The sequence below is a fragment of the Monodon monoceros genome, unplaced genomic scaffold, assembly GCF_005190385.1.
Source record: "Monodon monoceros isolate NGI ecotype Baffin Bay Population unplaced genomic scaffold, NGI_Narwhal_1 Super_Scaffold_14, whole genome shotgun sequence".
Lineage (NCBI taxonomy): Eukaryota > Metazoa > Chordata > Mammalia > Artiodactyla > Monodontidae > Monodon > Monodon monoceros.
The window spans coordinates 57,587,906-57,600,130 of NW_021703770.1; positions in this window are offsets into that span (position 1 = coordinate 57,587,906).

Genomic DNA, 12,225 nt, shown 5'->3' on the forward strand with positions numbered 1-12,225 from the left:
GACATTCACCTGTGAGTACTGGGTTAGGTTGGAATCCATTTTTAATCTTCTTCATATCATAAACCAGTTTTCCCAAAACTTTCTACTAAACAATATATTTTTTTTCTCATTGATTTGTTAGCACGGAATGATATTGCACTGTCTGGATGTATCACAGTTTATCCGTCCAATCATCTGCTTAAAAACATCTTGGTTGTTTCCAAGTTCTGGCAATTATAAACAAATCTGCTATAAACATCCATGTGAAGGTTTTATGTGGAGATAAGATTTGATCTCACTTGTTTAAATACCAAGGAGTGCAATTGCTGGATCGTATGGCAAGAGTATGCTTAGTTTTGTAGGAAAAAAAAGAAAGGAAAAAGAAATTGTCTTCCAAAGTGGCTGTACTGTTCTGCATTCCAACCAGCAGTGAATAAGAGTTCCTGTTGCTCCACGTCCTCCCTAGGATTTGATGATCTCAGCATTTTGGATTTTCTCCAGTTCTAATAGTTGTGTAGTAATATCTCATGGCCATTTTAATTTGCAATTTCTTAACGATATATGATACTGAGCATCTTTTCATAATTTGCCATTTGTGTATCCTCTTTGGTCTATTCAGATCTTTTGCCCATTTTTATTTTTATTTTATTTTTATTTATTATTATTTTTTGCGGTACGCAGGCCTCTCACTGTTGTGGCCTCTCCCATTGTGGAGCACAGGCTCCGGACGCGCAGGCTCAGCGGCCATGGCTCACGGGCCCAGCCGCTCCGCGGCATGTGGGATCTTCCCGGACCGGGTCACAAACCCGTGTCCCCTGCATCAGCAGGCGGACTCTCAACCACTGCGCCACCAGGGAAGCCCTTTTGCCCATTTTTAAATTGGATTTCTTATTGTTGAGTTTTAAGAGTTCTTTGTTTATTTTGGATAATTTTCCTTTATCAAAATGTGTTTTGCAAATATTTTCTCCTAGGCTGTAACTTGTCTTCTTGTTCTGACAGTGTCTTTTGCAGAGGAGAGTCAATATTTTTAGTCTTACTCTTTTTCTCCTTTCATTCTGGGACTCCAATGATATGAATGGTAGCTATTTAGTTTTTGTCCCACAGTCCCAGACTCCACTAACTTTCTTTATTCCATTTTCTCTGTTACTTAAATCAGGTAAATCTTATCGAATATGTCCGTAAGTTCACTTATTTTATCCTCTGACATCTCCACTCCACTACTGAACCCATCCAGAGAATTATGTATTAAGTTATTGTATTATTCAGTTCAATAATTTCCATTTAGTTCCTTTTTGATATTTTCTTTGCTGAGATTTTCTGGTTTTTTTTTTTCATTCATTACAAGAGAACTCTTAATTGCTTAAGTGCTTTTATCACGGCTACTTTAAGATCTTTGTCAGGTAATTCCAACGTTTGATTTGTTTCTTTTTTGACATCTGTTGACTGTCTTTTCTCATCCATAGTATGATATTCCCCTGGTTCTTGATATGGTTTTTATTGCATTCTAGACTTTCAGACATTATAAGACACTGGAATAAATAAGTATATGTGTATATATTGTACTCATATTTATAGCAGACCTTTTCCATGTTGAAACATACACAAGGGCCAAGCAGGCATTTGGGATCAGCTTCTTGCTTGGCCTCACCATCTTACCTCACACAAGTAGGGTGTCTACTAGTGCAGCATTACCATCTCCAACCAGGGGTACAAACTCAACTCCCCGCTGGGCTCCCTGCCACTAGGGGAAGAGAGAGGGAGAAGCTGAATACAGACTAGCCTTACTTCTTACCACTTCTTTTTGCCTCATTGATCCTGGGTGAAGGTAGATACTCACCCTCCCCACTGAGACCTACTGATCTGGAGGAGAGGAGTGAGTAGCCGGCTTTGCACCACCTTGTTCGGGGTCTTTGGTGCCAGGTTGCAGTAGAGGCTTACTTCACCACTGGATCACACTGACACTACCTGGCTGGAGTGCTGGAGGGATTGCTGCCTGCTTCTGCTGGGTGTGGAATAGACATCAGTGCTCTGCTCAGCCCCACTGCCATCACCCCAGCGAAGGAATGGAAACACCTCCTGCTTCAGCTGGTTGAGGAGGGAAGGTCAGCTGCCTACCTGATCCTGTCAGCACTTGGTGGGGGCGGGGGGGGCATTCAGAGCATCACTGGATTCTGTGAGGCAGGTGTGGGTTGAAAGATCAACCTCACCTTCCACTTATCTGGAACCATGGGGGCAGGGGCAGTTGTTCTGTTGATGTTTGAGTAGATATTGCCAAAAACGTTTTCTTTTTTAGGCTACCCTTTTCTTGGAAATTTTTAAAAATATCTGTATCCTTAGATGGCTCCAGGTTGGAGGTTTCTGCAACACCCTAACCAGATGTCAGGATGAAGCAATAAAGAAACCCAGGGAATTCACCCCCAAGGAGTCTCTCAAGTCCTGAGTTTCCTAAGCAACCTGTTTGAATAGAAAATTCTAAGTTCTTTATTTTGAAAACTTAAGAAATATTACCCCTTTGAAATTTTGTACCCAGTGGTGTTATTGAAATGCTTGATGTTCATCTGAAACTTATTCCTTTGTAGGTCTTTTCATTCTCCCTGAAAATATTTAGAATTTTCTCTTTGACTTTGATATTCTTAAAATTCACTACACTAGGTGTGAATTTTCCTTTCTCCTGTTTTGTACTCTCTGAATACTTGCAATCACAAGTCTTTCACATGTATTTTTCAATCCTGGGAAATTTTATGTAAATTGTTTCTTCAAAATTCTTTTTTTACTTTTATTTTTCTCTTTTTCTGAAGCTTCCGTGTGGATTTATGTATTTCTATTTCTGGCCTCACTCTCTCTTAGCAATTGTTGTATGTTTTCTATAACTTTATACGATCATGCTGCTTTTTGGCAGAGTTTCTTAATTTGATCTCTCAACTCACTCATTCACCAGCTACATCTATCTTACTATTAGTGCTCAGGGATACCTTTATTTTCCAGCTACCCTATCTCAGACCATGATCTTTAAGCCCCTGATACCCGCTCCATTATTCTCATTTGCTTTCTATGTCTGTCCTGCCTTCAACGTAACTCACCCACATCATGTGCATCCTTTTATTTTATGCCTTATTATTCTATTAGTCTTAATTTCTTTATGTAATATTTTGTTGTTTTAATCCTTTATATGACACACCAAGCTCTTCCAAGATATCTAAACCTCTCCTTGAACAATTGATGCTTATGAAAATTTACATATCTATCTTCTCCTGTCTAGTATCTTTATAGACAAATCTGATGGAAGGGTTGCTATTAGCCAGTTTTTCATACATTTTCCATTCATGGATGTTTAGTCACTACTGATACTGTAAGACAGTGGTTTGTTGTTCTATTCCTCACACAAATTCAATCACCTGTATACATTTTACTTATGGAAATGGTTTGCTTAAAAATGGCTGTAGAAAAAAAAGGATGGCTGTAGGATAGGAAGCATGGGGCATTAAGACTCCTAAATATTTTAATCTATACTTGTAGTTATTTTCAATAATGCTCTTGAAAAGATATTTGTCTTTCAAAGACTTATTTGTGCTTGATCCTCACTGTCATCTTTCCAAAAATGAAACCTTTTAAGTTTTATCCACTTCATTATATAAGGTGTAGGATAAATTATATGCATCCAAAACATAACAGACACTCAATAAATATTATTACAATGTTTATGTTAGTTATGGTTATATTATTCTCAGGAATTCAATTATGCTTTACTTAGGTTATTACCCTACAATTAAATATTTTCAATATTTAAATTATCTAAATAATAATATATATGCTAAATTTTTGCTCATAAATAATTAGAACAAAGACAGTACTTCCTTGTTTATTATGGAGGCATGTTTCCCTGGAAGTAAACCTTCATCCTACTCTTGCTAGAACTGTGTTTCGTCTAAGTGTAAATAACCTGTAAAAAAGTCAGTACTGTTGATACTTCTATCTAAAGACTGTTTTCACTGTATTGCTTTGCTTTTAAAATCCATGGAAGCAATCGTTGTGTGGCTATGAATTACACAAGAACATTTCTCGCTTTGATTCATTATTCTAAAAATTTTTAACTTTTTTATTTTTATGGAAAATAATTCTCAAATCCTTTCCCCTTGTTTTTTCCTGAACTTTTCCATTTCTCCTCTTTCACCCTGCCCAAGTTTTCACATCTATATCTGTTTCTCCTTTCCAGTCAAGTGCTCCAACCAGCGGGCAAAGCTGCCAGTAAGCAAAGATTTACTCAGTGTGCGACGACGTGGAAGAATATTTGGCTGCTGCATGCCCAGGCTAGCTTTCTCTGGCAGTGCTACACTGAAGGCTACTGTCAAACAGAATGTCCTATTAACCAAAAGAGCTGGGTAAGAGCCATTAGAACCAGCAGAAATTATCTGTGGGTTGGTCTAATTTTTTTTTTTCACTGTGGAGGAACATTCCTTCTTTCCTTTCGGAATTGTTATATTTCTTCAATTGCCAAAAGGAAAAATGTTTAAATGGTTTAAACAAGATGACTCGTATAAAGCAGAAAAGACAATTTAACACATGCAATATAGTTTATATTTAGTAATACCTGTTAATAAAGAGCACATGAATGATTTCCTAATTTATATTCTTATTTTCAAATGTTTGCAAAGTTTCACATTTACTGTATTACATGTGAGATGCTATAATTTCAACACTTTTCATCTGTGGTATTGTAAGGAAATAGAGTGTGTGCAGATAAAAAGAAAAAATGCATACATAAAAAATAAATTATTGGTCTTGTGATCAGACATAAATTGTTCTTAATATGCATATACTATGTGTGTGTATTCTTGTACATAAATCAAAATGTACAAGTATTTATAAACTCTATCCTATGAATAAAAAAATTAATGATTAAAATATGGCAGTATTCAATGAAATCCTGATTTATAATGTAACAAGTCTCTTAAAGGCAGTAAAATCAATACATCAAAGTAGAACTTACATTGTAATGGACTAATATCCTCTTAAATAATCTTAGTTGGGTCCACACCAGATCACATGCATCACTACTTCTTTTTTACACAAAGCAGTTAGAAGGTCAAGCATTTTGGTTAATAACACTATTTCAACAAGGAAAGGTATAGTGATAAATTCTCCTAGAGTAATGTACACAAGACACACATGACACACTTACCTTTGTTGCATCTATCCTACACAAGCCTTCAGGGCAGCTGAACCATACATTTCTCTTTGACATCACAGACAAATAAACCTGTCCAGACTATTATTCTCTTCTGTATTCTCACTGTTTTTATTTTTCTATTGTTTATTCTACCTTATCAACTTTAGGTATTCCAGACTCTGGCCTAATTTATCAACCACCTAGTTTCCCACCATTTTTTGATCTTCCAGATCTTGGGTTCCCCCAATGACCTGACACTATCAAAGCTCTCAACTCTTAAATTCTTGTCAGTAAAACGACTCATTGACTTTTGATCCTAAGTGTCTGCCCTACTTATGTGACTGCACTAGCCCTGTATTTCAATATAGCATCAACCAAATGAATGAAGGATTATCTCCAAGCACTGAGGATATTTAAAACAGTCTCTAATCTGTACCTGTTAACTCTGTGAAAAAACCCAAATATACCAAGGGTCATTTGTCTTCCAATCATTTATATAAGTAGCCTCTTCTAATTCTCTGCCCTTCTAATTCTTTTCTCCAAACTTACCTTCTGCTCAATTTTTATCTACACTATTTCATTTAACCATTTCTGGGTGAAATATTTCTAATGATTTTAGACTATATGATAAGCATAAAATAAAATCTGAACTAAGATCCAATATAAATCCTTAAACTACATAATGCTTTTTTTGGTACATGAGTCAAGACCAGAAATCTTCTCAAAGACTCAACATCAGTTTCAAAAATTATGTGGTAGAAACGTCTCCTTATTAAGTTGATAGATATTTCAAATAAAGTAGTAAATGACAGAAATATTTAGTTTCCCCTTTTGGAATGTATGATTGTAACACTTTTCTATGTCTTTGTGATTATCGATGGTTTGGTTTTTTTGATGTAAAAAATTTCACAGGCTCTAGATTGAGAAAAAAGTGATATTTTTGAACCTTCTGTGACAATATAATATTCTGATATAAGTAACAGTTAAAATGTGTATGCCACTCTACTATTTCAATAATTTCACTATTTCAGCAAATGCATGGAAAATTTCAGAATCACCTCCATAGGTTCTTAATAATTATTTTAATAAACAAAATTAATAGCAATCATATTTAAAGCAGAAGTGTCTTATTTTATTTTCAAATCATTTTGGAGTTCACTAAAATTATTTAACATCTCTGCTTTTGCTTTCCCCATTTGTAAAATGGAAAAATAAACATCTATTTCATGGACTTTTTGTCAAACTCAAATTAAATATTATATGTGAAAAAAGCTTGTAAATTTTAAGACACTACTGGAATTTGAGGAATTATTATTTGACATGTTCATCAGACTAACACAAATCAAATTAAGATCATTTTCCTCTACTAAAGGATGTAAAAGAAAAATGTTAATATTAAATGAGTTTTATGGTATTTATTGCTTTCATAAAATGTAGGTTGGAATCATAACTTAAAAGGTACAAGCTGCAAAGTTTTAGAATTTGTGTATATTCCAGTGCAATGCATATTTATAGCAGATAGAATGAGAACCAGGAACTAAGTGAAAACATTCTCTAAATTCAGCGCACAGCTCAATGTTGAAAAGTACTGGTTATGTTATTCTTTTTTGGTGGAGACTACAACTTGCTGCCTATTTATATCAAATACTTCTTTGTGATATGTTTTATACATTTATGTCTACTAAATCCTACTTAGAAGGATTAGAGTTATTTTGTAACAAGACAGAAAGAGAAAAGGATGATCTCTCCCAGAAGCATTCTGCTGGGCAGTGAGGATGTGTACAGTGGGAGCAGGAATGTCACCACATCACGAAGTGCGTATGACATATGACCTCACATTATAGGCTCTGGGGATATCATTGATCCGGTTTAATAAAAAGAAGAAAAATTATGGTAGCAGGAACTGTAATTATAACCAAAAGCATAAGGCATCCAATATTATACCTGTGTCTCAAACTGGACTATTAACTGACAAAAAACAACTTTTACACTTCCTATGAAAATATAAACATGTGAGACTAGCTGGCAATTTTTAAAAAACACGAGTAGTAAGCCATAAGCCATACCAAACTAAAATATGTTACAAAGCAAATTAACAAGACACGTTAGTATTGGCTGATAGATAGCTAGATCAATAGATCAGAAGATACAGCCAATAATTATAGCAATATTTATGGAAGTTTAGTTCAAATGAGACAGCATTTTCAAATTTATGTGGGAAAGACGAATTATTCAAACAACAGTGCTAGGAAAAATGGATAGCCATTTGGAAAAATATACTTGGATTTCTCCTTCCTCAGTCCTTATACCAAAATAAATGTTAGATTTATCCAATATTTAAACATAATAAATAAAAACTTTAAAGTGCTTGAAGAAAACATTGAAGTTTTTTTTTTTAATGTATGCTTGAAGTAAGAATGGCTCCTCTAAGCAGAATGACATCCGAAATCATTAAGGAAAAGATTTTAAAAATTTAACAACAGGGGCTTCCCTGGTGGCGCAGTGGTTGAGAATCTGCCTGCTAATGCAGGGGACATGGGTTTGAGCCCTGGTCTGGGAAGATCCCACATGCTGCGGAGCAACTAGGCCCGTGAGCCACAACTACTGAGTCTGCGCGTCTGGAGCCTGTGCTCCGCAACAAGAGAGGCCGCAATAGTGAGAGGCCCGCGCACTGCAATGAAGAGTGGCCCCTGCTTGCCACAACTAGAGAAAGCCCTCGCACAGAAACGAAGACCCAACACAGCCAAAAATAAATTAATTAATTTTTAAAAAAATTTAACAACATACACATACAAGTTTAAAAATGAAAAGAAAAATTACTGGTCAAAATATTTTAAATTAATAAGGAGGTGTTAATTTCTTAATTAGACAGAATAGCATAATGGTTAAGAGTTCACATGCATGTATGCACAAATCCATAAATACAAAGACATGCAGATCTGTGACTGTAAATCCATATGAGGCTTGGTTGAATTTATAAGGGAAACTTTATAAATTCAAAGTAATATACTTTTCATGATATATCTTTAGAACATCTGAATTTTTTTATTGTTGCCATGGGCTTCATTACCTCTTCCAAATAAAATACAGCTTATAAAAACAAACATTTGTAGCTTTTTGGTTCCAGCCAGTGTAGAATAGCCTGTTTTGGACTAGCTTTCCAGCACAGAACAACTATAAAAGCTGAAAAAAATCTATAAAACATGGATTTGGAAAGCATCAAATATAGGCAGGGCTTGAAGGGGTAAAACCCTTGTGAGAAGGGAATTGTATAATGAAATATCAGACAAGGGAGATGATAGAGCAGAAGCAGAAAGTGTAAGTCTTACTATGTTGAGAAGACTGAGGCCAGATGTTGGTGCTGCCATACTGGCTGGGATTTAATAGGCAAACACCAGTGGAGAAGGAAACCTCAGAGAGAGGGCTTAAAAATTAGTATACACATCTCCCCTAAATCATTGTCTGACCTGCTGTGCACTCACAGGGTAACACTAAAAATGTTTTTAAAACTTACTAGAAGTAGCATCTGGGAGGTTAAAATGCTAAAGCAGACATGGCAGTAGCCACATGATTTAGGGAGAAAAGCTGGAGTTCAAACCCAGTCAAAGTTAGGGGTGGCTTTCGTTACTACCCAGTGCTTTAATTGGAGACCCCAGAAAGGCTATGCTCTAATAGTGAGGGCTTTGGGAATGAAGACAAAAATAAAATAACTAGCCCTAACAAAGACGAAAACCAAGCCTTAATAGGACCAAGGTGATCCAATAGTGCTGTGGGTGTTTTGCAAAAGAAAATTTAGCCCGCCTGGAGGAAGATAACATCATTTAGAATTTCTACAATTTTCCTCCAATTCAAACATATGAAGCATGCAAAAAGAAAAGAAACAAATGACCCCAAATCAAAGAAAAATAAAAAAGGAAAGAGAAATCTAGAGGTGATTTAGGTATTTTAGTTACCAATTGGTTATCAGTCTGATTGCCAAAATATAAAGAGAAAATTTTAAGAGTGGCCAAAGAAAATCACACTTTGCATTCAAAAGGACAAAAATTAAACTTAAAGCTTAATGGTCATCATTACCATAGAAGGCAGAAGACCATGGAATATCTTTAAAGTGATCAAAAGGAAAAAGACAAGTTACTCAGAAATCTCTCTCTAGCAAAAATGTCCTCCAAAACTGAAGATGGAGTAAAGATGTATCAGATAAATAAAAGCTGAGCAAATACATGAGCAGTTGGCCTACACTACGGTATATTATGTTTTCTCATATTAAATAAAATATGACAATACATGGAAACACAGAACTTCTGAAGTAAACAAACCCTGGAAAAAGTAAATGTAAACAAATACTGACTACTTCAATGAACAACAACGTCTTATAAGGCAAATCACAAATGTAGAAGTAAAAATTATGATAACACGAGCACAAAAGGCAGGAGTGGTGGTAAATGAATTAAACTGTTTGAAGGCACTTGCATTTAGAAGTGACAAATGTGCTAATTTAAGATAGACAGTAATATAATAAAAAATGCATATTACAGTCCCTATAAATTACTACTATGAGAAAAATAAATGAATATAGAGCTAAAAAGTTAATGGAAAAGTAAAAAAAAAATGGAATAATTAAATATACCTGACTCATCCAAAAGAAGACAGGAAAGGAGGAACAAAGGAATAAAAAACAGATGACCAAAATGGAAAATATATATCAAGTGTAGGGGATTTCAGAGCTGACCAAGGAACAATATACAACCACAAGGTGGCAGGAGCACACACAAACTTTACTGGTCAAAGCTCTGACAGGTTTTCACGGGGTTGGGGAGTCCCTCACAACACGAGGCCAATTAGAGGCTAAAACGTGGGGCAGAAAAACAGGAAACTTACTTGTCTAGGTGATGTCGCTTACCCCGGTGGGGAGCTTGTTGGCCTGGTTATTGAAGCCTCCTCTGCAGTAGATGACTTTATAGGGCATTTGCTTATGACAAAAGTATCTTCATACCTTGTACCCATTCTGAAAAGTATATTTGCATAAAGAGATTAGGCTATGTATACAGCTAATAAAAGATGCTGGCTGTGGGAGAGAAATAACTAATAAGAGGCCCAGAATCTAGAGCCATATTTTAGGAGTTCAAATCCTGGCTCCAATATTTACTTTATGGGTGATTTTGAGGAAGTTATTGAACTCTTATCATCTATAAATGAACATGATAATAATGGCCCTCTCCTCACTGGACTGTAGTGTGGACTGTGTGAGTTTCCATATAAACTGTTTAGGACAATGCCTGGCACGTAATAAGCACTCTATGAAAATGGTTACTAGTACTATTTATAAAAGCATTTGATAGGCCTCTTAGTATTTCACACAGCAATACCAGTTGTCTGGTAGTTTTTTAATGTCTTACGGACTTAGTGTATATGTCGTGAATTTTTTTGTTTTTGTTTTTTTTTTACTTTTTAAAAAAGAGATTCTGATGTAACAAACAAATATGCTTCTAAATTGATACATTAAATTACCGAATTAGGTTTATTCTTTATTAGTGTGGTACTCACCCTTACTGGTAGAGTGTTTGTAGTATAATCACTGACTGTTGATACTTTCTGAAGTGTGCAAGGATGTATTCAAAGCATTTAGGCATCGGGACTCTAACATTGGGTTTGTGTGCTTGTTCCTGGCTTTATCTCAGGGAAATATAGAAAATATGACTGGAAGTCTGAAGAACTTACTTAAAATTATTCACAGCTCTATAAGACTTAGGCCAAGTCAGCGCATATTCAGTTTTTCCACCTGCAAACTGAGATGATGAATGGTAGTTAGATGAACACTAAGACATTTATCTAACACACCATCATTCTATAAAAAATGTAAATTTACACACACATAAATTCATATACAACATAGACAGAGGTTGTCCAACTATAGTTCTCAAAGGAAGCTAAGATTTTTTTTTTTTTTGTCGAGTAAAACTGTATCAAAGTTATAGAACAATTTCCAGCACATCTGCTCTGGATACATTACCATAATTATTTCCTTACATTGCACATCTCAGCAGTGCCAGAGCAATGAGCCAAGTAGGAGCAAAAATCTTATTATTAAGCAGTGACAACAGTTCCCAATTCTTCTCTGATGTTTGATAACTGAAGTCAATTAAAGACTTCCAGTGGAATTCTTTAAGTTAAAATAAAAGGGGATTCCCTGGTGGCGCAGTGGTTGGGAGTCCGCCTGCCGATGCGGGGGACGCGGGTTCGTGCCCCAGTCCGGGAGGGTCCCGCATGCAGTGGAGCGGCTGGGCCCGTGAGCCATGGCCGCTGGGCCTGCGCGTCCGGAGCCTGTGCTCCGCGGCGGGAGAGGCCGCAGCGGTGAGAGGCCCGCGTACCAAAAAAAAAAAAAAAAAAAAAAAAGGTTATTTGTATTTAACAGCTATAGATGAACACTCACCTCCCAGCTAAGTGCAAATACAGCATTTGTCTTATTTTTATGACTGCAAGGTCGGGCCAAGGTCCAGCCCGCTGCGCAGCCGGGTCTGGGCAGTGGCGGGAGAGGCTAGGCCGCAGGCTGGGAGTTCCGGAGCAGCAAGGCGCTGCCAAGGTCCAGCCCGCCCCAAAACAGAGACGCCTATTCCCCTGAAGCCGATCTAAGGAACTCCTCAGTCTTGCTGTGCAGGGCCCCGTGGGAAAGTCCTCTGCTGCTGAGAGATGCCTCGGAGGCCTGACTCCCACAGAGGCCGTCCTGTGTACCTTTCCGGCACAGGGCCACGGAGCGTCTAGCTCCAAGGACCTTACCTGCTCCACGTCAGGAGTGCAGTGGGGGAAACAGCTGACCCCAGGAAGATGGGCTGCGAGGCTGGACCGGCCCTGTTCACACAGCCCTTCAGCTCCTGGACGCCTGAGAGCAGGTGCTCCGTGAGGATGGGGGGGGGGGGGGGGGGGGGGGGGGGCGAGCGAACTGCCAAACTGCGCATGCGCATCCTGCGACTCGGCCTCCGGGCTCTTTCGGATCGGTCCCAGGTCGACGCCTTGTAGGGATGGGCCAGGCCCATCTGGCCGGGGACTCCGGGCCAGATCTCAGGGGAACTCCTTAGTCTTGC